At 37.7% G+C, this 26,243-nt stretch overlaps 1 protein-coding gene across 4 annotated transcripts in view; it reads right to left on the minus strand.

Annotated features, from left to right (window-relative positions):
• UBE3A (ubiquitin protein ligase E3A) overlaps positions 1-26,038 on the minus strand; it is a 91,613-nt gene extending 65,575 nt beyond the window's left edge. For all 4 annotated transcript variants that reach the window (XM_068556623.1, XM_068556613.1, XM_068556596.1 and 1 more), the window contains exon 1: positions 25,419-26,038. The gene's annotated coding sequence lies outside the window, so the exon portion shown is untranslated. The remainder of the gene's footprint in view (positions 1-25,418) is intronic.
• Positions 26,039-26,243: the final 205 nt, after the last annotated feature.

Below are 26,243 nucleotides of genomic sequence, written 5' to 3' on the forward strand. Positions count from 1 at the left end.
TTAATTTCAGACTACCTTTTCTATCACTTTTTTATTGTGTCCACTCAGCAATCCTGTTCTCCTTTATGCCATGTTTATGGTGTCTTAAATTTATGGGAAAGCTACTTGTTGAAAGTCATTAAGTTTTGTACATTTGTAAATTTCACAACAAAAGACTGTTCCAATAACTTTCTGGTGTAAATTTTCCTGTCTTTAGGCTCTCCTCATTCTAGTCCATTCTGCAGTTAGACTAAAATTTTAAAACACTGCTTTCATATAGTACTTTCAACATAATTCCCTCAACTCCATTAACTCTTTACAGTACCATTTCCTTACTCTCCTTCCTTTAACTGCCAGAAAGGCCTGAAAACCATTAGCTCAGATGCTAATATACAAAACCTTCCACATACTGAAAGTTTTCTTATATAAGTCATCATCATTCTTGTATGTCCTAAATCCTATGGCCTCTTAATCCTACTTTTTCTCTGCTGCATTTCACACTGCTAACCATTTCTCACCCCTCCTGGACTTCCATAATGCTGTACTTGCCTGTATTCTTCTACCTCTGACAGGATCTAAGTCTTCTGCTAGTTCATCTTCCTACCTCTCAATCACAGCCACTCTCCAAGTTTCTATCAATAGCCCCTTTTCATAGATTAAGAATTAATTTTCTGTGCAATGTCATCATTCATTCCTATAGCACCTCTCTATACTTACAATCCCTAACTCCACATCTTTAAGACTTCATGTCTTGAGTCATAAGCCTGCTACTCTCAATTACCAATAGTACACATGCACTTGGATGTTTCATTAGCATCTAAAATCAAGTTCAATTATTCCCAAAAAAACTTACTTCACCCTGAATGTGCCTAATCTTGTTGTCCTACTAGTTACAGAAAGAAAAAAATTGGTGCCATTCTTTATTTTCTCCCCCTCATTTTTTTTTTTTCTTAAAAGGTAGGAGTGTTCTAAATTTTGATGGAAAATCTGTATTTTAATCGCTACTCTTTTTTTTTAAATTAATTAATTAATTTATTTATTTATTTTTTGCTGTGTTGGGTCTTCGTTTCTGTGCGAGGGCTTTCTCTAGTTGCGGCAAGCGAGGGCCACTCTTCATCGCGGTGCGCGGGCCTCTCACTATCGCGGCCTCTCTTGTTGCGGAGCACAGGCTCCAGACGCGCAGGCTCAGTAGTTGTGGCTCACAGGCTCTGTTGCTCCGCGGCATGTGGGATCTTCCCAGACCAGGGCTCAAACCCGTGTCCCCTGCATTGGCAGGCAAATTCTCAACCACTGCGCCACCAGGGAAGCCCCACTCCCCCTCATTTTTATTTAGCCTATCCAATGTATGGTTTGATACTAAAGGTCATTCAAAGAATGTCTACTAGCTAAAACTAATACAATGTTATATGTCAATTATAACTCAGTTTAAAAATATGTTTGAGTGTTTACTAAGTGGATGAAGACATAGTGGTAAAGAAACTAGACAATCTTGTATCCTCATGTAATGGGGGAAATGCGCACAATAAAAACCACAATAAACTAGGTAACTGCAATGCATAGTTAAGTGTTGTGAAGAAGAAACCAGGATATGTTAAGTGTACATATACAGTATTCTGACTTAGTCTGGGGAAAAAGGAAAGATGTTCTTCATGAAGTAACATATAAACTGAGCTTTGAGGCATGAGCAAGGTTTATCCCAGATATATTAAGAAAAACCGTGGAAGGTAATGGTACCACTACCAGTCCAGTCACCCATTAGAAAATTCTGAGTCATATTCTAAAGAGAAGGCCCCTCTCTTTCCAGTACAACAAACCGTTCACCCAGTGCTATCAATTCTACCTCAGAAATTCCCCCACACTCCAACACTGCCCCCAATTATTCCTTTGTTGGTTTTGTTCCAGAGTAACGTTTCCGATGAAACTATACATAATTTGGCCAAAACCTGCCAGTCCAGCCTCTTCTCTCAGACTAGACCACACTTTTAGAGAACATATATATCATTCATTTTTATACTTCCAGTGCTTGAAAATGTTCACAAAATATACTTCACAGGATAAACATCTTATGAAGAGGAAAGTTTTCTTCTACATGACTTGCTTTAGAGGTCATTTAACTAGTGAATACAAGATTAAAAACAAGTTGTCTGATTGTAAAGGCCATGCTCCTTCCCTTGTACACTTCTAATTTATACCCAAATCCTGTAAATTTTTTCTTTGAAATATCACTTGCATCCTTTTTTCTCCATGCATAGTCATGTTACAGATGCTCATTACTTCATCTAGCTTTACTTCTTCCTCTATCCTTGACTCTGCCACTAGAATTATCTTCCTAAAAACCCAAATTTGGGCATATCACTCTCACACTCAAAATCTATACTTTCCCAATGCCCACAGGATAAATTTCAAACTATCATATGAAGTCCCTGCCACCGGCTTCCACCCATTCCTACAAGCCTTACTGGCCACTCTATGAAGTCATTACCAAGTACTTGATCTAGTCCCATCATTGGATTACTGGCTATCACATACTGGCCATCTGTATTTCTGATTTCAATGCTTTTGTTTCTCACGACACTTCATTCAGAAATACTTCTCTCTCCTTTGCTAACCTCCATCCCCCACCCACCTATTATGCCCTGTTTAAAAAAACTCTATTCATTTTAAAGGCTGTATCTCACAGAGTTCTCTAAGCTCTTCTGTAAATAACCACTGTCTTGTCTGGGAACTATATGTTCCTAATACTATAAAATAATTTCTTAATTTCCACCCTAAATTTATTATTTTATACATTATAGCTATCTGAATACGTTTCTCAGTGTCTCTAGCTGTAAGCTGGTGGAGGGTAGGGCTCATCTCATCCATATGTTTATTTTCATAGTAATGGGACTGTTTTCTTGACACCACACCTCCCTCTACAAGGGGAAAAAAAAAAAAAAAAAAAGGAATAAGGATCATGGCCTGACAAAGGATTCTAAACTAGCTCCAAATGCAATTCATGGATGAAGAAACAAGGGTATCCTTTAATTCCAAATTAACACAAAGTTAACCCAATGCCAATCTAACAAAAGTTTATTTTGAAGCTCAAACATGTAAGAATAACCATGAAACTTTCATTTTTCTCAAAGAATAATGCCTCTCTCCCAAGAACTTGTTCTACCAGGGACTAAAGCATAAAATATTAAATAGTATAATTAAAATCAATACAACCCCTTCAAAAAACTTTGACAGTATCTACTAAAATTAAATGTAAATCATTTAGTTTAGTCATTTACCCTATGACTTAAAAATTCCACTAAGTACACATCAAATAGAGTACATATGTTCACTAGAAGACGTTCAGTGGAATATTGAGAGTAACAATATTCTTAGTAGCCCCAAACCAAAAATGACTAAAATGTCCATCAACAGCAAAATGATAAACAAAATATAGTTGGCCCTTAAACAACCCAGGTTTGAACCATGCAGGTCCACTTATACGTGGATTTTTTTTTTTTCAGTAAATACATTAATACAGTACCACACTATCTGCAATTGGTTGAATTCACAGATACAGAACTGTAAAGTTCTCAAGGCCTACTGTAAAGTTATATATGCAGATTTTCAACTATGCAGGGGATGGGTACCCCAGCCCCCTACCTAGTTCAAGGGTCAAGTGTACTACACAGAAATTATAAGCAACCAACTACAACCAACAATGTGGATGAATCTCACAAATATGTTATGTGAGAGAAGCCAGACACAACTAAATGTGACTGTTTCTAATTACATAAAATATAAAAACAGAAAAATCTAATTTATGCTAGTAGAAGTCAGGATAGTGGTTACTCTTGGGGAAAGAGAGGTAGTGACAAAGAGAGCACAAGGGGCTTCAGAAGAGCTGATCTTGTTTCTTGATCTGAATGCTGGCTAAACGTGTGTGCTCAGTGTGTGAAAGTTAAACAAGCTACGTGCACACTTACACACTTCTGTATGTGTATTATACTTCAATCAAAAGTTTATTTTAAAAAGCACAGTATGGTATGAGCATTAACTAAATGTTTAAGTGGAACAGAAAGTTAAGTCCAGAGAAAGATCCAAAAGTATATAACAGTTGCTTCTAGTCATAAACAAGAAAACTGGACAACATATGAAACAGCTGTTTTCAGACCCTGGATAACAGGCAGTGTGAGACTGATCCATGAGAACGAACAGAAATGAGGTGAGCCCTTCCAATGCTTGAATTTCTTCATGGAGGCAGCTTTCCAACCTGAGTCAATGGAGAGGAAACACAGTCAGAGGACAGCAGTCTCACTGAGGTAAGAAGCAAGAGGTCAGAGTTGAGGCTGAAGTGGGTGGAATTTTTAATAAGACAGACTGCCACAGAGGGGAGCTATGCAGAGGAATCTCCAGAAATCTGTCACTTGGGGGTCCTTTTGAGTCTGCCACTGTATACAAAACTGCATGAATAAAGGGAAAGACTATATGAAGCTGGGGAAAGAGGAGCTGTGAGCTGAAATATCCCCAGTGCTCATACAGGACTAGGAGATTCCTAAGTTCCTCCCAACCAGAGTGAAGAGAATATGCTGACACTGGGGACATTTAGTAGAGAACTAAGAAGGGCCATGCATTTGTAGTAGCTACCAGCCTTAAAGTAAAGTCTTCTCTAGATACACCCTAATAAAGCCTTGAAGAGCCTTGAAGGGATCAAGCTGACCAGCGAGTTACTTAGCTTGCTGGCAAAACAAAGTTTAACACTCTAAAAGACAACAAAATCCAACAACAGACTATAACAATGTTCAGTATCCAATAGGAAAGTACTAAATATGTAAGCAGGAAAAGACGGCCCATAACCAACAGAAAAACCAATCAATAGACCCTGAAATGAAAGAACTGATAGAATCAGTAGACAAGAACTTTTAAATAGCTATTATAAATATGTTCAAGGATTCAAAGGAATACATGAAAACAAATCAAATGGAACGTCTAGAAATACAAAAAGTAAATAAATACATACATATTTATATAAATATATAAAATATCTGAAAGTACTTGACCCTGCAGGGGAAAAAAAAAGGACAGTGAAATACAAGACAAAGTAAACTAAAGCACAGAGAGACCAAAAAAAACTAAAAATGTTAATGACCTAAAGATAATATCAAGTAGTCTAACATTATACATGTAACCAGAGTAACCCTGGAAAAAAGAGTGTAGAAGGAAGGGAGCTAACTTTAAAAAAATACATGTGAAGAAATAATGACTGACACTTTTCCGAATTTGATGAAAACATAAACACAGACCAAAAAAACAAAACCAAAAACTCAATAAATCCTAAGCAGGATAATCACAAAGAAAACCAGCAATGAAGAGAAAATCTTAAAGAAAAGCCAGAGGTAAATAAAAAGACTTTAAGTACAGAGGAAGAAAGATAAGTATAACCACAGACTTCTCATCAGAAACAAATGCTGAAAAAAAAATGTCAACCTAGAGTTATATATCAAGTGATAAATATCCTTCAAAATATGAAGATAAACCTCTATACATCTACCAGAATGGCTACGTCAAAAAGACTGACAGTCCCGAATGCTGACAAGAATGCAGAACAACTGGAAACTCTCATAAAATTGCTGGTAAGAGTATAAAACAAAACAACCAAGTTGGGGAAAAGATCTGGCAACTATCTTATAACCTAAACTGCACTCCTAGGTATTTACCCAAGAGCAAAGAAACCAAATATATCTACACAAAGTCTTTCACACAACTGTTCACTGAAGGCTTTTCACAACAGCTAGAAACTGAAAATAGCCCAGGTGTCCCTTAAAAGAAGAATGTAGTTACAAACTACTGACACATGCAGTACCATAGATGAATTTCATAAACATTATGCTAAGGGAAACCTTATACAAATAAGTATCATGATTTATATTTATATGGAATTCTAGAGCAAGCTAAACTAATCTATGTTAAAGTGATCAGAACAATGATTGACTTGGGGGTGTGGGTGATGTGGGGACAGGAAATGGCTAGGAAGGGGTACAGGTTCCATAACTTGATAGGACTTTGTGTTGCAAAGATGTAAGCATTTGTCAACACACATGGAATGGTATATGTGACAGACTGTATTTTCTAAAGATGGCCACCCACAATATAATCCATCCCACATGCTCTTCTTACAAGGTTAACATTGGCATTCTCCCATCAGCTGGTGGGGTCTATGTGCCTTCTCCTTGAATTTGAGCAGCCTCGGTGACTTTCAATCAATAAAGTATGGTGGAAGTCTGTGCTCTTTTATAAGCTAGACTTTTGATGCTAAGTTATAAAAATGCCATGCACTTCTGCCTTGGTCTCTTGAGATACTCACTCTTGGAACGCAGCCACTCTACAGTGCTGAAGCCAGCCACTTGGCAATGAAGTCAAGCAACCATATACAAAAGCAACATCTAAGTGTTCTAGACCAGAGCTCCAGTTGAAGTCCTGACAGCCAGCATCAATATCCAGATGTGTGAGCAAGCCTTTAGATGATAACAGCCTCGACTTATCAGGTTACCTCAGATATCAAACAACTCCAGCTGACATGTTTGAAGTCAAGACAAGCTATCCTTGCCAGTCTCTGCCAAAAGTACAGATTCATAAGCAAAATAAATGGCTGCTGATGTTTGGGGTACACTAAGTTTGGAGTGATCTGTTAGGGAGCAATAGATAACCAGAACAATATACTAAATTCAGTTAATAATACTAAATTTCTAAGTTTTAGTTGACTATATATGATGAAGTTAAGGATGAGATATTCTAACATCTACAACTTACTTTGAAAAACATCAAAAATAGTAAGACAAATTAATAGATGGATAGATATAAGACAGTAAATACAGTAAAATGTTAATTGTGGAATTACATTCTACAATTATTTCACATCCATGTAAGTCTGAAAATTTTCCTAATAAAATGTTGAAGAGTGAAATAAAGGCATTTTCATATAAATAGAAGCTGAAATTTTTTTTGGCCAATAGACTTGGTGCTTTAGAAATTTTTTAATTCTTCAAGTAGAAGGAAAACACCACCACATAGAAACTTAGGTCCATGAAAAAAGTCTACACAAATCTACACAAAGGAAAAGAAATGAAAATGGAAAATATGGGCAAAACATCAAAGAATGCTGCTTTTCGTTTTTAAATTTCTTTATAAAACAATTGACTGTTTAAAGAAATAATCAGAAATTCTATTGGGGAATTAATGGAAGACTACAATGGCAAAAAGGTAAATGAATTTATAATGTATTAGAATTCTTACATTATACTCTAAGAGGTCTAATTTTGAAGGCAGACTGAGATAAACTAAGGTGCATACTGTAATACTAGTGCAACCACTGGAAAAAAAACAGAGGTAGGTATAAGCTAATAGTGGAGATAAAACAGACTTCCGAAAAAATGCTCAATCCAAAACAAAGCAGGAAAGGAAGAAAAAAAAGTAGTATAGATTGTACAACTAGAAAACAAATAGTAACCTGGTAGTGTTACTATTGAAAATTACAATAAATATAAGTGGACTCAAATTAAAAAGCAGAGATTGTAAAAAATCAAAAAAATGCAACTATACACTATCTAAAAGACTTATTAAATATAATAGCATATAAGTTGAAAGTAAAGAGATAACAAAAGATATAATATGCAAACACGAATCATAAGAAAGGAGAAGTAGCTCTATTAATACCAGACAAAGCAGACTTTAGGACAAGAAACACTACCAAAGAACAGAGACATTTCTTAATGATAAGGAATCAATTCATCAAGGAGATCTTCCAGTCCTAAATGTGAATGCATAATAACAGAACTTGAGAATACATGAAGCATGGGGACTTCCCTGGTGGCGCAGTGGTTAAGAATCAGCCTGCCAGTGCAGGGGACATGGGTTTGATCCCTGGTCCGGGAAGATCCCACATGCCGCGGAGCAACTAAGCCCATGAGCCACAACTACTGAGCCTGAGCTCTAGAGCCCACGAGCCACGACTACTGAGCCTGCGTGCCACAACTACTGAAGCCTGCACGCCCCAGAGCCCGCACACCGCAACTACTGCATCCCGCACGCTCTAGGGGCCCACATACCGCAACTATGGAGCCCGTGTGCTGCAACTACTGAAGCCCGCCTAGAGCCCGTGCTCCGCAACAAGAGAAGCCACCGTGATGAGAAGCCCGCGTGCCACAACAAAGGGTAGCCCCCGCTCGCTGCGACTAGAGAAAGTCCACAGGCAGCAACAAAGACCCAACGCAGCCAAAAACTAAAAAGAATAAATAAAGAAAATACATGGAAGCAAAAATGAAGAGAAGTGAAAGAAAAGATGGCAGGTTCACAATTATAGTTGAAGATTTCAACACTCCTCTCGTTAATTAATAAAGTATCCCCCCCAAAAAAATCAGTAATGATACAGAATACATGCCTGTCTAAAAAAGGACCTGTATCCTGAAAAGAAAAAGAATGTGCAAAATATTTGGATACTCACAAAAAAAGACATACATGTGACCAATTAACACATGAAAACATCAACATCATTAGTCATCACGCAAATGTAAATTAAAACCACAAAGACACTTCACACTCATTATCTGGCAATTATTTTTAAAAAATAAAAACAACATATTAGCAAGATATTAGCAAAGACGTGGAGAAACTGGAACCCTTGTGGGAAGATAAAACAGTACAGCTGCTATGGAAAATGGTATATTGGTTTTCAAAAAAGTTAAACACAGAATTACTATAAGACCCAGCAATTCCATTCCTAGATATATACCCAAAAGAACTGAAAGCAGGGACTTGAAGAGATCTATTTTTAACACCCAAGTTCATAGCAGCACTATTCACAATAGCCAAAGGAAGGACAGAACTCAAGTCTCCATCAATGAAAGAATGACTAAACAAAATGTGGTATATACACACAATAGAATATTATTCAGCTTTAAAAGGAAATTCTGAAATATAATGTAACATGGGTGAACCTTGAGGACATTATGCTAAGTGAAATAAGCCAAAAGCAAAAGGACAAACATCATATGATTCCACTTACGTGAGTACCTAGAACAGTCAAATTCATAGAGTCAGAAAGTAGAACAGGGGCTGGAGGGAGGAGGAAGAAATTGGGGGGTTACTGTTTAATGGGGATGGAGTTTCAGTTTGAGATGATGAGTAAGTTTCAAAAATGGGTTAAGAATGATGGCTGCACAATGTGAGTGTACTTTATGCCACTGAACTGTACAGTTAAAATGGTTAAGATGGTAAATTTTATGTTATGCATATTATACTACAATTAAAGAAAAAGAAACTGCAGTGGGATACCACTACACACCCATGAGAAGATCTGCAATTTATCTGAGAGTATCAAATGCTGACAAGGATTTGGAAGAAATGGAACTCTCATACATTGCTGGTAAGAATGCAAAATGGTACAACCACTGGGAAAATAGTTCATCAGTTCCTTATAAATTTAAACATAAAACTACCGCATGGGGACTTCCCTGGTGGCCTAGTGATTAAGAATCTACCTGCCAATGCAGGGGACACGGGTTCAATCCCTGGTCCAGGAAGATCCTACATGCCGCGGAGCAAATAAGCCCATGCACCACAACTACGGAGCCTGCGCTCTAGAGCTCGTGAGCCACAACTACTGAGCTCACATGCCACAACCACTGAAGCCCGTGCACCTAGAGCCAGTGCCCCGTAATGAGAAGCTACCACAACGAAAAGTAGCCCCCACTCGCCACAACTAGAGAAAGCCCGCGCACAGCAATGAAGACCCAACGCAGCCAAAAAAATAAATTAAATAAATGAATAAATAAATTTTAAAAATAAAAAAAGATAGGTGTACTTTACTGGATATAAATTACTACTTCAATAAACATGATTTTTTTCTTAATTTATGAAAACAATATATAAAAAGATGGCATTTTAAATCAGTGGGGAAAGGATCCCTTAGGTGGTCTAGAGCAGGGGTCCCCAACCCCCGGACCGGTACTGGTCCGCAGCCTGTCAGGAACTGGCCACACAACAGGAGGTGAGCGGCAGGCGAGCAAGCGAAGAAGCTTCATCTGCAGCTCCCCATCGTTCACATTACCGCCTAAACCATCCGACCCACCTCCACCCCCTGTCCGTGGAAAAACTGTCTTCCACAAAACCGGTCCTTGGTGCCAAAAAGGTTGGGAACCGCTGGTCTAGAGAATTAGCTGCCCAAGTGGGGATATTTAAATATTAGAACTTAGATAAGTTAGATATTTTCACACAACATCCAAATATATGCCAAATGCAATCCAAATCTAAACCTAAATCATACAATATTCAAAAAAATGCTGAATGTACTCAGATCTAAATCTATAAATCTAAACCTATAAAGTAACCTCATAGAAGTGCTAGAAAGTATGAGATTTCTGTATTATCTTTGTAAGCATGGTGAAACTCAGAAGCCAAAAAGGACAGATAGATTTACCTATACCAAAAAATTTTAATTTCATGACTAGATACTATATAATAAACAATGAGGTAAACCAGCAGACCTATACAATGTGTTGGGAATGAAACTTGCTTAAAAAGATTTTTTTAAAGAGTAACTGGCAGTATCTATCAAATCTTTAAGCTGACATAGCCTCATGGTCTAACAGTCATTTTACAGAAATCTACCTTACAGAAATAATATGTACCATTATTTGTAATATCAAAAATTGAAAACAACCTAAATTCCACAATAAAGAGTTCCAAAATATATTATGAACTCTGAGTTAGTTTCCTAGTTCAGTTCTAAAGACTGATAGAAGTTAGAAGTCATAAGATTGATAGTCTTCTATCAAGTTTACTTCAGGACATATGTTCCACATCAAACATTCTTTTCTTTCTTGAGTTTTTTCTTTTGTTCCCCTTTCCACCAAGCTAATAGGGTAAAATTACCTGTAGTTATGTGGGCATGTGATACCATACATAGATTTAATGCAGTAATTAAAAAGTATTGTTCAACTCCATACTTTCAGTTGTTCTAGCCAAAACCTCAGTGTCATCTTTTACTTCTCCCTTTATTTCACACTTATATCTGACCTATTACCAAATCCTGCAGACTATAATTTCAACACGTATCAATAATTCAGCCACTTCTCACCAACCTGATAGGCCTCACCTTGTCCAACTCACCATCATCACCTCCTATCTGTATTGTAATAGCCTGCCAACTGGTCTCTTGATTCTGCCCTTCTCTTTCAATCTACGACCAACATGGCAGCCAGAGTGATCGTGCTAAAACCTAAATCAGAACTTTCCACTCTGCTCAAAAACCTTCAATGGCTTCCCATCTCACTCAGAGGTAAACGTCAAACTCTTTATTATGACCAAATGATCTGTATCCTACATTCCCCTTCTGACTCGATTTCCATCATCTACTTTTCTACAGCCCCACAGGCCACCTCACTGTTCCTCAAACACATCAGGCACTCTCCCACTTCAGTGTTTCCTTATTCACTACACCCTTTGCCTGAAATACTCTTCCCCCAGTCATCCACATGTCTAGCTCTCGCATCTCCTTCAGTTCTTTACTCAAGTTATCATCTCAGTGAGGTTTTCTCTGGCCACACTATAATTTGCACTCAACCCCTGCACTCTCAAATACTTCATACCCACTTCCCTTATTTTTCTCCTTAGAAGTACTATGCAACATACGATATATTCTACATATCTTGTTTTTGATGTTTATGATCTCTCTTTCCCTACTACGTGTAAGTTCCGTGAAAACAGGAGTTTTGGTGGATTTTGTACACTGCTGTCTCCACTAGCACCTAGAAAAATGCCTATGACATAGTAGGTGCTCAATAAATATTTGCTAAATGAATGAGGTAGATGCACATGTAACCACTCACATGGAAAAGATTTCTGTAACAAATAGTTAAGAGAGAAAAAAAACAAGTTGTACAGAATACAAGTTCAGGACAAAAATCTATGCACAAGCAATGAATAATCTGAAAATAAAATTAAGAAAAATTCCATAAGCAGTAACATCAAAAAGAATGAATCTTAAGAATATATAACAAAATACATTTCTTTTGAACAGAAGTGTAAGACATGTACAACGAAAACTACAAAACACACAAAAAAATTAAAGACCTAAATAAACAGAAAGACATCCCATGTTCATGGATCAAAAGACATAATACTAAGGTAGCAATACTCCTCAAATAGACCTACAGATTCAACACACACCTTATCAAAATCCCACCTGCCCTTTTTGCAGAAATTGACAAGCTAACCCTAAAATTCACACAGAAATTCAAGGAACCCAGACAGCCAAAAAAAGAAGAGCCAAGTTTGAATATTCACATTTTCGAATTTCAAAACTTACTACAAATCTACAGTAACCAAGAATGTGTGTTAGTGGCTGAAGAACAGACATACAGATTAATGCAAGAGAACTGAGAGTCCAGAAATAAATTGTTACATTTATGGCCAATTGATTTTCAACAAGGGTAACAAGACAATTCAATGGGAAAGAATAGTCTTTTCAGCAAATGTTTCTGAGACAGCTGGATATCTATATGTAAAAATAATAAAGTTGGACCCCTACCTTATATAACACCATATGCAAAAATTAACTCAAAACAGATGACAAACATAAATGTAAGAGCTAAAACTACAATTCTCTTAGAAGCAAACGGGTATAAATCTGTATGACTGGTCAGACAATGGTTTCTTATTGGGTTGGCCATAAAGTTCATTCGGGTTTTTCCATAAGATGTATGGAAAAACCTGAACAAACTTTTTGGCCAACACAATAAATAACACCAACGACAACAAAAGAAAAACAAACAGGACTTCACCAAAATGTATAACTTGTGTGCCTCAGAGGAAACAATCATGAAAGTGAAAAAACAACCTTTTGGGGGGGAAATACTTGGAAATCATATTATCTGATAAGAGACTTGTATCCAGAACATATAAAAACGCTTAAAAGCCAACAATAAAAAGAAAAATGACCCAATTTTAAAACAGCAAAGAATCTAAATAGATCTCTGAAGATGGACAATCAGGGCATGAAATGATGATCATTAGTCATTTAGCAAATGCAAATCAAAATCACAAAGATACCTTCACGCCCACAAGATGGCTAAAATAAAAGGAACAGACAATTGGTTTGGCAAGGAAATAATTAGAAAGAACCCTCATATACTGCTGATGTAACTGTAAAACACTGCAGCCACTTTGGAAAAAATGTTTGGCAGTTCCTCAAAATGTTAAACACAGTTAGCTAAGACCCAACAGTTTCACTCCTAGGTATTTACCCAAGAGAATGAAGATATATGTCCACACAAGAACTTATATATGAATGTTCATAACATGAGTCATAATAACCAAAAAATGGAAACAATCCAAAGTTATCAACTGATTACTGAATAAACAGTATGTGTATACTCATACAATGTAATATGAACCTCCAAAATATCATTTAAGTAAAGGAAGACATACACAAAAGGACATATATTTTATGATTCCATTTATATGAAACGTCCCGAATAGGCAACCCATAAAGTAAGGAAGCAGATTAGTGGTTGCCACTCTTCAGGGGCTGAAGAAGGAAAGAATGGTGAATGACTACTAACAGGTACAGGGTTTCTTTTGGTGATGATGAAAATGTTCTAAACTTATATAATGGTGATAGTTGCCAATTGAATATACTAAGACCCACTCTTAAGGGTGGAATTTATGGTATGTGAATTATATCTCAATAAAGTTGGAAATTATAAAAACTATAAAAAGTGTATGGAATGATTTTTTATAAAGTACAAGTATCTGTACTTACACAGATGTATTTGTTTGGTATTCACCAGGTGTTCTTATGTTTTTCTACATTTAAATTGAACAACCGTTAAGTTTTGGAACTGGCTAAGAAAGGAAGAGGAAACTTTCACTTCTTTTTATACTTTAAAAATACGTATTTTTTTTCTGTATTTCCTTATTCTCAAAAATAATTAATTCTACACACCAATATTTGAGGGGAGGGGCAACCAACCACGACATATAAAAGGCTCTCTGGAAATATGAAAGTTCCAGGATTTCTGGTTTTATGATTTACAGGAATAACCTAACATTTAAAATTGAGGCTGCGCCGGCAAATCTAGGTGTATGGTCAACAGGAGTAAAATTTTCGGATCACAATCACTGTGCGTTGGAAAAGAACAGAACTCTCTAATGTGACCCTTGGCCCTCCCCTCTCTCTGGGTTCTGTGAACATTTCCAAAAGTAAACAAACTATGCTATTTACCTGTTTGAAAAACTATAAAAGGTAAACTCATGATCTGCCAACATTAAAATGCTATCTTTCCCCAGTATTTACTTGTGTTTATTATGTGACTTACTAGCAGTGAGAAAATCTTATCTCAGTGTAGATCCCAAGTGTCATCTATGAAAAGTCTTTAAAAATTCCAAATTACCAGAATTATTTCAATTTCCTGACTTTAATTATAAATCACTTATTGCAATCAACAATTCCATGATCTGAAAACAGAAGCAATGTGCCACACACATAGTCCCAATGACTTATTATTCTGAAATTTTCCTCTGGGTTCTTTCTGTACAATAGTTAAATTGAGTTCAATCTTACATAGAGCTTAACCTAAAATTAAACACAGAATTACATTAGCATTCAGCGCACACACAAAAAATATTTATAATGCAATATACTAAAATAACTAAAGGTAGGTGAGTTTTCCTAGAAATAATCCTGAACACTATTTTACATTTAATTTATTATGTTTCACCTATCAAATGTAGCATCTAAACTCATAAAATCTGAATTAAGGACAAAAGACCATTAGCTTCTAATTTAACCTCAAAATGCTTTTAAAAATTCACAACATATAATTTTAAGTGAACTACACTGCATCTGTTAAAAGACAGAAAATTGTTTTTCTAAAGACCATCCATACTCGAAGGACGTAAATATTAAACATTGAGAACATTTAATTTTCTATTAATGTCTGGTAAAACACTAAAGTGTAGCCTAATTACAAATTTTCTTTTGAGCAGTTTATCAACTGGAGTAATATTTCTCTAACTGGAAAAAAAATGCAGTTCTTATCAATCAGTAAATGAACATTCATTCATCCAACACTCACAAATGCCTGAAACTGCACATGAAAAAAAATGAGATCGACATTTATTTTTCTCATTGAACCTTCAATTCAAAAGTAATTATTTAATGTCAGTTGAGCTAAGTACTTATTCAGGAAACACAGAATTCAATAACCATACCACACAAGAAAGCCCTAATACTAGTAAGTACAAAGAGATTCTAAAAGGAAGGCTTCCCTGAGTAATATTTAGGCTGAGCCCTACAGGATGGGTAAAATTTGTTGGCTAACTGTGTTCTAGGCAGACTGAAATGCACTGGGCAAAAGGTTTGCAACAAGGAGCCTGGATAGTTCAAAAAACTGAAAAAAGGCCAATATTGTTAGGTGGTTCTAAACAAAGGAGAGTGTGAATTAAATCTGAGGAAGCAGAGAGAATCCAGATCAGATGGGACCTTGTAGACCAATTAAGGATTCTGCATTTTATTCTAAAAGCCACAGAAAGCCAAAGAATAGTTTTAAAAAGAAAGTAACAAAGTTAGACTTGTATTTTTAAAGGTTCACTGGAAAAGACAGAATTGTTATTTGTTTATAATAATCTATAAGAATTATAAACTAATAAAACTGATGGGAGTTCACCCAAGTTAATGGATACAAAATTAACACCAGCAATGATCAAATGTAACAGAAAAAAGATCCTATTTACAGTGCAAAAAAATATGTATAGATCAAATATCTAGGAATAAATTTAACAAGGTATGTATAAAAGGAATTTAGGAAGAAAACTGTAAAATACAGACTAAATGGCAAGATAAACTATGTCAATTCTCAAGTTAATTTATGTATTCAATGCAATTCCAATTAATATCCCCAAAGAAACTTGATACACTGGTTTTAAATTATTATGGAAGAGTGAAAGTCTAAGAAGAATAAAAGTTCTGAAAATGAATAAAGGAGTAGGCTTTGACTCAGACTTCAAAGCTTAATATAAAGCTATTTGAAATAAAACAATGTAGTACCAGTGTTTAAAAAAAAAATTAAAAAATTAAAATCAAACCCAAGCATTTGGCAGATGATACAGGTGATATTTTAAAAAATTAATGGGGAAAAGATTCAATACTTAATGTTGGGACAACTTGTTTTTCATATTAAAAAAAATTTGATTCCTAACTCCCTCCCAGATGGACCTAAATGCAAAAAAATAAACAACAACAAAAACCTCTCAACTATTAGCAGACAATATTAAAGGGGGATTTCTTCAATAAAAAACAGAAATCATAAAAGAAAAGACTCATGAGCTTCACTTCAAAAATTGAGATATATCCCAAAAGAGAATATCACAATGAACAATAAGTAGGGTTTTATATTTTATTCTTATTCTGATAACTTTCCCGGCTGCATTATAAAGAATGTTGGGTGAGATGATCTCCAAGATCCTTTACAACATAAATGCTGCATAACACGGTGTCACTTATTTTCTTTTAAACCATTTCTTTAATTTATGAAACATTTAAAACATACAGAAAATAATAAAATTCATATCCATACATCCACCACCCAGAATTAATAATCAAGGAAATGCTAAAATGAGAGTAATATTTTGCTAAAATTTCACACCCATCAAATTTGCAGAAGTTTTTAAATCTGACAATCTCAAGTATGGGCTAGGATGCTGGAAAAAGAAATGTCCGTACACTGCTGATAAAGTATATACTGACATAACCATTTTAGAGAAGAATTTAGCAACATCCAGTAAAGTTATTCACAATCTATTTCCCAGCAGTTTCACTTCCATGAATCTTCCCAAAGAAATACATGCACAAAGAAATGTGTCAACATGATCACTGCAGCATCATTTATAACAGCGAAAAAGGAAACAACTCAAAATATCCATTAGTAGTGGGACACATTTATTTGATATATCGTACAATGGAGTACTATACAGCAGTTAAACCAAATAAACTAGAGCTACATGCATCAACATACATATCCCAAAAAAGTTAAAAAAAAAAAAAAAAGCTGATGAAAGAGCTGTACAGTAACAATATCATTTTGTAAAAATTTTAAAACACAAAATCCAACATCATATATAGCATTTACAGATACAAGTACACATATAGAGTAAAAGTATAAACAAGGATATGAAATTCAAGAACCTCGGGATAGTTATTACCTTGGGTAAAGAGAGAAGGTAATAGGACTTGGGGTGAGGTGGCTACAAGTGCATATGTAAGACTGCATCTGGTTCTCTGAGGATCAAAATTGGCATAATTTATAGTTCTGAGTGAGGGGTAAATGAGTACCTGCTACATTATTTACTCTGTTTTAAATGTTTTCTTTTTTAATTAAAATATATACAAATATTTTAAAAAGAAAAAAATGAGCACATACTATCCAAGCCGAAAATTACTTTGGAGATCATCTAATCCAACCTACTTCCTTTATAAAAGAACTAAGGAAAGATATCAGAATAAGAACACAAAATAAATACTATTGTAGTCAACGCCATTTTAAACACATACTATGTAGCTAAAAAAGCACTTAAGGGTATTAGACCTTGATCGCTGGAGAGAAAACCTTGGTAGGCTGAATAGTGGTCAGCCCCAATTTCTCAAAATCTGGTGTCAGCTAGTAATATGGAATGGGCATGTGTGCGCACATGCGCGCGCACACACACACACACTCTCCTAGGAGTGCCTTGTCAAATTCAGCACAGGAATAGGCAGTAAAGTTGGTCTCTGGCCCACTGTCCAGGCTGACCCCTAGTCCATCTTTACTTAAAATTACTTGAAGTTCTGAGGCCTAGAGGATTGTTCCTGATGATACTTCATTATATCCTGATCATAGTGCATTAGCCCACAGCAGATATCTAAAAGTAGTCCTGAACTAAAAAGTAGCTCATTCATCCAGTACTTATAAATAACTAAAACAGCACACAGAAAAAAAAGAGAGAGACAGCAAATATTTAGTGTTCACATAGAATCTTCAATCCAGGAGTAAATAAATTGTTTAATTTCAGCTGAGGTAAGTGACCTACCTATCAATATTTTACAACTGAGATCCATCTACTTTTAAGTTCACCCCTCCCTACCCTTCATCTACCCAAAACATGGAAGAGGAATTTTGAGGAGGAGGGAGGAGACTGACTCAGATACTGAGTTAAATGAAACTCTAAGATTTTACTTTTTATTTTGAAGATAATATGAAATATAGTGCACTGGGTAATAATTAAATTTAAAGAAATAGATGTTTTTAAATGCAGAAATCTAGTTTTATGTATATGAAAGTCTAATGTTTGCTCAGCTTTTCTAATATATTATACTTAAGTGTTCTCATGTCAGCATTAAAGTCAACTTTTAAGAAGCAGTTCCACCTGTTTACAGGGCAGAAATAGAGACAGATGTAGAGAACAAACGTATGGACACCAAGGGGGGAAAGTGGCGGGGGCGGTGGTGGTGGTGGTGGGATGAATTGGGAGATTGGGATTGACATATATACACTAATATGTACAAAATAGATAACGAATAAGAACCTGCTGTATAAAAAGTAAAATAAAATTCAACAATTCAAAAAAAAAAAAAAAAAGCAGTTCCATTTTATCAAGGACAATGTCCCCCTATGTTAGCTACCAAACTTTATCCATTTAATTTTCTATTTTCCTTCTCTGTTCTTTAAACATGTTTGATATGTGTCCTGGTCCATTTAGGCTGCTTATATAACAAAATACCATAGACTGGATGGTGTATAAACAACAAAAATTTCTCACAGTTCTGGAGTCTAGGAATTCCAAAATCAAGGCACCGGCAGATGTGATGTCTGGCAAGAATCACCTTCCTGCTTCATAAATGGCCATCCTATGGCTAGATCCTCACATGGCAGAAGGGAGGGAGGAAACTCTTTGGGGTCTTTTAAAGGGCACTAATTCCATCATGAGGGCTCCATTCTCATGACCTAATCAACTCGCAAAGGCCCTACCATCTAATGCCATCACAATGGGGGGTCAGGATTTCAACATATGAATTTGGGGGTGGGGGGGGACATAAACATTCTATAACAATATGTTACAGACATAGTAAAATGTGTAAGAAATTGAGTATGAATGAAGCAGCTTAACTAATTAGGGAAGCTTTTCATTTCTTAGGAGCTCTAAATTTGGATTATCTTAAACAGCATAGTTTTCTATCACCAACATGGAATATGGCACATTATCAGCTCACTTCAGAAAACTAGAAAAAATGTTACCTAAATATTCTTTGTGTGAAATGGGATTTATCAATTAGTATACATGTCACATACAATAGGTGTTCAAAAGACAGGTAGTTTCTAATTCTCAAAATAAAAACTTTATTTAGCAAAGGTAAATATTTAGTATCCTTATTCATGGCACACTGTAAGGTTATCAATATTGGCAAATACACACACAAGGCACAACAAATAGAATTCCTAAGAAAAAAGTACTAATTAATAAGCTGGAAATAACCCAAATTTCTCCCTGTGACCCATTAGCTTTATATAGAAAACACTGCTGGGCATCTCATCCTTTCCCTTCCAAAAAACAGGATTATGCTTTACATATGATAAAAGATAGGAAAGTATTTGTTGTATCGAGAAATTCCTGTAGTGGTACCTGCAGTGCTAGAGCTATCATCTGAGAAGAAAATAAAGAACATCCCTTTTAGAAAGGGTGCTAAAGAGTGCAAGTGACAAAATGTGACATTTGTCCATACTGAGTGGTACATACACGGTTGTTATATTATTCTTTGTACTGTTTGTATATTTAATTTGGAAGGAAAATTCAGAATTTACGCTGCATCACAAAGAATATAAAAATAAATGAGTTAGCATATTGGCTACAGCTCACAAGGGCAATTAATCCTAAGACTACTTTCTCACATTCAAGAAGGAGACTGCTGAAGTAGAAGTCTATTAGAAACTTGAAATGGATAAGCCATTCTTTTTGATACAAGGAGACAAAAGTCAACAAATGAAAAGAATATGTGTAAAGTACTGGTAGCATCTTCATTCAGCCCCTAGCTATGTAATTTGTGTGTAGCACTACTCGTCTCAAATGTGAAAAGGAACATTCTGAATTACTGCAAGTATGAAAAATGGGCACCTATTAAGACCTTAAAAAGAGCTACAAGACTGCATACCACAAAGAGACAGGTCAAAAAAAAAAGTTTCATGTTTTATTTCTGTAACATAAAGGGATCTGTGCTTGACTAACCTCATCTGTTCCCAAAGGGTACAGAAGATCAACTTCTGGAACACAATGAACTGTTAAGAGTCACCACAGTAGTCTCCACACTGGCAAGCCAAGAGTTTCATTGAAAGATTTTTATCCTACTTGGGTTAAGTGTTCAGGGCTCGTACACCACCTCCTTGCTTTATTTGCAGCACAGATGTTGACTTTAATTAATGAAGTCTTACTTAGGATTCTCTTCCACAATCCACATATGACATCTTATATGAGATTCCGAAGATTTCCTAAAATTGAACTTCAGGAATAATTTTATCTAGTAAGGTTCTAAGTCTCCAAAACCTCTTTTCCTTTCAGGTCAACCTTATGATTCACTTGCCTTTATCACATTAACAGGAGAGGTCAAAAGTAAAGCAAATTACAGAAGTGATTTGACTTTGGACTAATAATACTGAATCACATCACTAACTATTAAGATCTACTGTTTATTTCAAATGTAGTTACCAAATATAAAATAAATTCACATACTAAGTATTTCCAAAAATAATATATCTATGGAAAGGTTAAAAATGTTAGTAGAGAAAAGCATGAAAATATACCAAGGTTCCAACTGTCTGTCCACCACTAACCAACCTGTTTTCTTGGGCAAGTCACTAAATCAGTTATAAGGTCACTTTATAGAGTACCATTAATTTACTTTTTCAAGAATGATCTCATTTGAAAATCATTCCTCAGAAACAAAGCAAGTATCGCCTTTACTTGACAGAAGGAAAAGAGCCAAGGCTTAGAAAGCTAAATGGCCTACTCATGCCCAGCTAGGAAGCTAGAGAAGAAGGATGAACCCACAATCTTCTGATACCAAAGTTAGTGCTTCTTCCTCCACATCAATGGTTCTCCATGGCTTTCGTTCACAGAACCTGTTGAGACTCTGAAGCACTTAAAATTTTATATATAATTTTAGGGCGTTCACAGTCACAAGGCTTAGAATCAAACAGTAATAACTGTCAGCTAAATCTCAGGTGCAAACAGCAGTAAAAAAAAAAAAAAAAGTACTAGCCTTATTTCATTTTCAGATAGACCTTATACTTAATGATCTTTTTTTTTTAACTTAGTATCCATAATGGTATTTATGTGTTAAAGATAACAGATAACTCAGATCAAAGCACTGTTAAGTGACAATTTTGAGATTAAATGAAAATGAAAAGTTGGCAAAGAAATTTATCATGTATTTGTAAGTCATCTCATTAAAAAACTATTTATAGGGACTTCCCTGGTGGTCCAGTGGTTAAGACTCCGCACTTCCACTGCAGGGGGCATGGGTTCGATCCCTAGAACTAAGATCCCACATGCTGCGTGGTGCGGCCAAAAAAAAAAAAAGAAAAAAGAAAAAACTATTTATGTAGTATCTTTAAGTATTTCAAACATCTCATGTTTTGGACATAGGATATATGCTTGTAGATTAACACTATTTCCACTTACTGTAATTTTACTTTATTTTCTTTATTAGAAGAAAAAGCCCCACTTCCTCCAGTAACTGCTATAGTCAGAAAAGGCATCTTGTTGAAGGGTGCCTTCTACTAATATCATAGAAAACACTCACTTAACTGCAATAAGGTGGGTGGGCATTCTCAAAGCAAAGTAACACTCCTCCCAACAGGTAAGACAGAACATGTACCATTGTGTGCAGAGTCCTGACCTGGAGTCCAGAGGCTCAAAATGTGCCCTGGCTCTGCCACCTGGTGACTTTTAAGAAAACCATCTTAAAGCTCTGCACTTCAATTTCCTCATGTGTAAAACAGGAATAGCCCTACTCAGACTCACAACTTCTGTGAATTTATAACCAGAAGACAGAATGATGACTGTCCCAGAAAAATACCAGAGTATTTACAGGCAACTTGCCAAAGTAAATTTATTTTTTTTATACGTATACATACGCACAAACACTAACACACTATGTGCCAGATATTGGGTGGAGGATTGGGACCAAGATATGAAGTATCTAACGTGTGCCAGATAGTGTATAAAGGAAGCAGTAAAACAATATTCTTTAGAACAGGAGCTGGGAGTAGGAGGTGTTGAGTCCACAGAACTGCCTGAGTGGAAGGGCACCAGGAGAATGGGGTTCCATTATTTGACAGGGTTTCACAAAAAGTGTTATATGGAGAAAGTCACTAGACTATACACTTCCAAAAGACAGAGACATGAGTCTTGTCTTTATAGCCCCTACACCAAGCTCAGCTCAGAGTAGCCACAGTAGATACCTAATAAATGTTAGCTGATAACTAAGTCATCCATACTCTGGTAACACACTCTCTGGTAAACACCAGAAGTCCCTGTCCTTAAAAAGTGAGTTCAAAACCAGTAATCAAAATAACAATGTAAAGGATAATATGTTAGAGTCCACTGTCTATACGGTGCTTTGAGAACATTCAGAAAAACTGGGTAGGAAGACTTCAAAGGATAATACTTATTAAGTGCCTATGTGTTAGGCATTTCACGTGCTTTAATCCTCACACCTCTGAGTTAGTCTCACCACCCCATTTTACAGATGACAAAACTTGCAGCTCGAGATTAAGTAACTTGCCAAGGGTCAGACAACCAGGGGTAAGCCAGAATTAAAAGCAGGATCTAACTCCAAAGCTATTTACGCTATACATACCATAATGTCTTTGGTTTTTATACTTTACCTTTACATTTGCAGTGGGGAGAGAGCAGGGACTGTCAAAATCAGCCAAAACTTTGTCGTCCTGAATCATCATGAAAAGAGCATCTAAAACTTTACCCAAGTATTTTACTTGAAAAATCACTTCTGAAAATTGGTCTTCACTCATAAAAATCATAAAACTAATTTTTCAACAGCTGCATATGTATACTTAAAGTCATGTTTCTACATTTTGACCTATACAACTACAGGTCTAAACAAAAGGGCACAACATGACTGAAGAACATGACCAGTAATCATTTAAGAAAACAGACACTTACTTGTAAGTGTTTGGGCTGAAAAATTTAGGTATGATCCAGAGTTTTAGATTATTCCACTGACTGCATATTGAGAGAAACAGCAAATTATTCCAAATATTTTTTTAAGGGGAGAGGGGATTGTTTTTGGAGGGGAGAGAGGAGGAGTCATTTAGAAATGATCTATGGTTTAAGGAATAAAACATTAAATGTCATGTGTCAAAGACACTGTAGGTACCCAACAAATCTTGTTAAATGGACTGGGCAAGTGGGATGAGAATGTGTCTTCCTCTCGCTTCTGACTACTTACTTAAGAAGCTATTTTTTAAGCCATGAAAGAAAGTGTAAATTTAAGAGATATGAAATACAAGCAGCATATAAAACCTGTGAAAAGGAATCAGAACATTGTAAACTGTGTAAACTCCTCAGTAACCCAGCAATGTCAGAAGATGGTGTACATGCTACTCAGCACATTAATGCTACTTAGTAAATACTGACACAATAAGACTTTCATGGTTTACATTCTAATTTTTTAATTTTTTTAAAATTGTTTTTGGTTTGCTATTTAAAGCATTCCTTTAGTGCCACAGGAGTTTAAGTTTTTTTTTTTTTTTTTTTTTTTTAATATTTATTTATTTGGCTATGCCGGGTTACAGCTGCGGCATGCGGTCTCTTAGTTGTGGCATGCGGGATCTAGTGCCCTGACCAGGGGTCAAACCCCCGCCCCCTGCATTGTGAGCCCAGCGTCTTAACCAATGGACCACCAGGGAAGCCCTGAGATCATTATTTCTTCAAGCTACTTCTTGTTTCTGTTTTGTCATGATTAATAATTTCTTTAATGGGTTTCTGGTCATTCTTTGGACTTATCAGCACCATCAATAATACTGTATTCATTTCATTAAAAATGTGATAAGCAGTTCAGATTTACAAGCAGGATCTAATTCCAAAGTTATTTCCACTTCTTTTTATCTTCCTAAACTCTAAACTTTTTTACATGGTTTACAAAATAATCTCTTAAGTAAGGGTAGTTACTCGTCAGAGGTGTGAGATAAACACTTCTCAGCCCTCTTGTCCAAATCACTTGACAACATTTACTGGCTATCTCAAGGGTCTTTCACAGGTAACTTTTTAACAGTTGTACTTCTGAACTTTAGGTCATTTCCATTTCAATCCCCCTTCTCCCCCCTGCCCCCAGACAAAATTCTGGAGTAATCTGCTGCTTCTCTCAATATTGCAGATAGTGGAATGATCCGAAATTATGGGTCATACCTGTATTCCTTTCTGATTGATGGAGGGTAACTTTGGACTGTAAGCCCCATATGCTATTAGCTGACATTCTCGACGGCACCCTAGCCACTTAATAAATATAATAACAAACAGACTTCGTAATGTTTTTTTTAACATATCCATCGAACGTTTTAAAAAATTCGGAAACTAAATTATCTTTCAAGGATTCTAAGATTAACCAAACAGCGTCCATATTAAAATTATTTTTAACAATTTTATGGACCAAAACGTCTGTCGCATTAAATTCTGACTTTACCAACAAAATCCTCCACACCATGACGAGTCCTTTTCATTTTCTCAACTGGAAAAAAAAGGGCCAACTGTTTGCAGGTTTGCATTTAATAGTCTCCAGCAAACCCAGTAGCTCACGTTTAATTTCAGAATCGCCATGAGTAATCTGTGAACACAACCCTTGGGCTTGATTTACCACTTCATCCGCCCTCCCTCCCCACCAGTCCATCCCCAAAACCCCAACCCACCAAAGCACACATCTAAATATTTCTTCACCAAGAAGGCCAAAACCTGGAAAACACCGAGGAAGAGCTCCCCTTGGAAGAAAAATGCCAGCCCTTCCCAGCCTGAGGCCCAGGCCGGCTCTGCGAGCCCCGCTCCAAGAAGGGCCACCTCTCGACGGCCAGCACGCCCCGCCCCGGGCGCGCTCGTGTCCCCTCGGGCGACAAAACCCTCCCTCCCTGCGGCGCCCAGCCAGGACTGACAGTCACGGCAGGAGCAGCAGCAGCCGCTGCTAGCAGAGGCCTACTTCTGGCACCGGCCTCTCCAGACCGCGCGCGCCCCCAAACACTCGCCCCGGCGGGGGTGGGGGCGTCCCTACCCTCGCCGGAGCCTGCCCCGAAGGGGAACTTGGGCGGCCGAGGAGACGATGGAAGGTGCCACCCGGCCGCCCCGGCCCAGGCCCGGTCCTCAGCCACACTGACCTGTCGTCGCCCCCGCGCCTGGGCTGCGGCCCCCGCAGCAGCAGCCGCCTCACTGGTCGTCGCAGCCCTCGCCCGCCGCCTCCGCCCGCCACCGCCTCGTTCCCTTTCGCTGCCGCCACCGCCGGCGCTCATGCGGGACCCGCGCTTCCTTCTCCGGAGACCGAGACCGGGAAAGGAGGCGCAGGGGCCGCAGAAAACCCCGCGCTCGTCGCCAGCCGCCGCTCCGCCGTTGCCTGTCCGCACCGGGGGGCTACGGGGCCCGCCTGGCCGGGGCTAGGTGCGAGATGGTCGGAGCACAGCCCCGAAGAGGAGCCGAGAGAGGCGCCGCCGCCCGCGGCCGTGAGCGCCGGGTCGGCAGAGGTGAAGCGCAAGTCGGCGCGGCGGCGGATGGCGGGCGCCCGAGCCGGCGGAAAGCTACGCGGAGGCGGGGTGCGCGAGCAAGAGAAGGGCGGTGTGTCGAGGTTCCGGCGAAGGGGAGTCAGGCTCTTTCGTCTCCTGCAGTCACCCAGAGCCCAGCGCCACCATCTTGGGAAAAACGCGGATCTCGCGGCCGCGGCGCAAGCGGGGAGGACGGCCTGGGCGGGCCGAGTATCCCGGCAGGCAGCGCGCGCCACCCGGCCGGGCGAGGGCTCCAGGCCTGGACGCACGGACGCGGGGCGGGGCCGGTGTGCGCGCGGGAGGGCGCCGCGCTCTGCCCCGCCCCCCACCGCCGCCTCCGCTCCCCTTCAGCTTGCCGTCGTCGCCAGCGCAGGGGCTGTTGGGAAGGGGAAGTAGCTAGCGCCTCCTCGGAGTCCCACCAGGGTTGGTCGCCATATTGGCACTGGG

This window comes from Eschrichtius robustus, chromosome 1, assembly GCF_028021215.1.
Source record: "Eschrichtius robustus isolate mEscRob2 chromosome 1, mEscRob2.pri, whole genome shotgun sequence".
Classification (NCBI taxonomy): Eukaryota; Metazoa; Chordata; class Mammalia; order Artiodactyla; family Eschrichtiidae; genus Eschrichtius; species Eschrichtius robustus.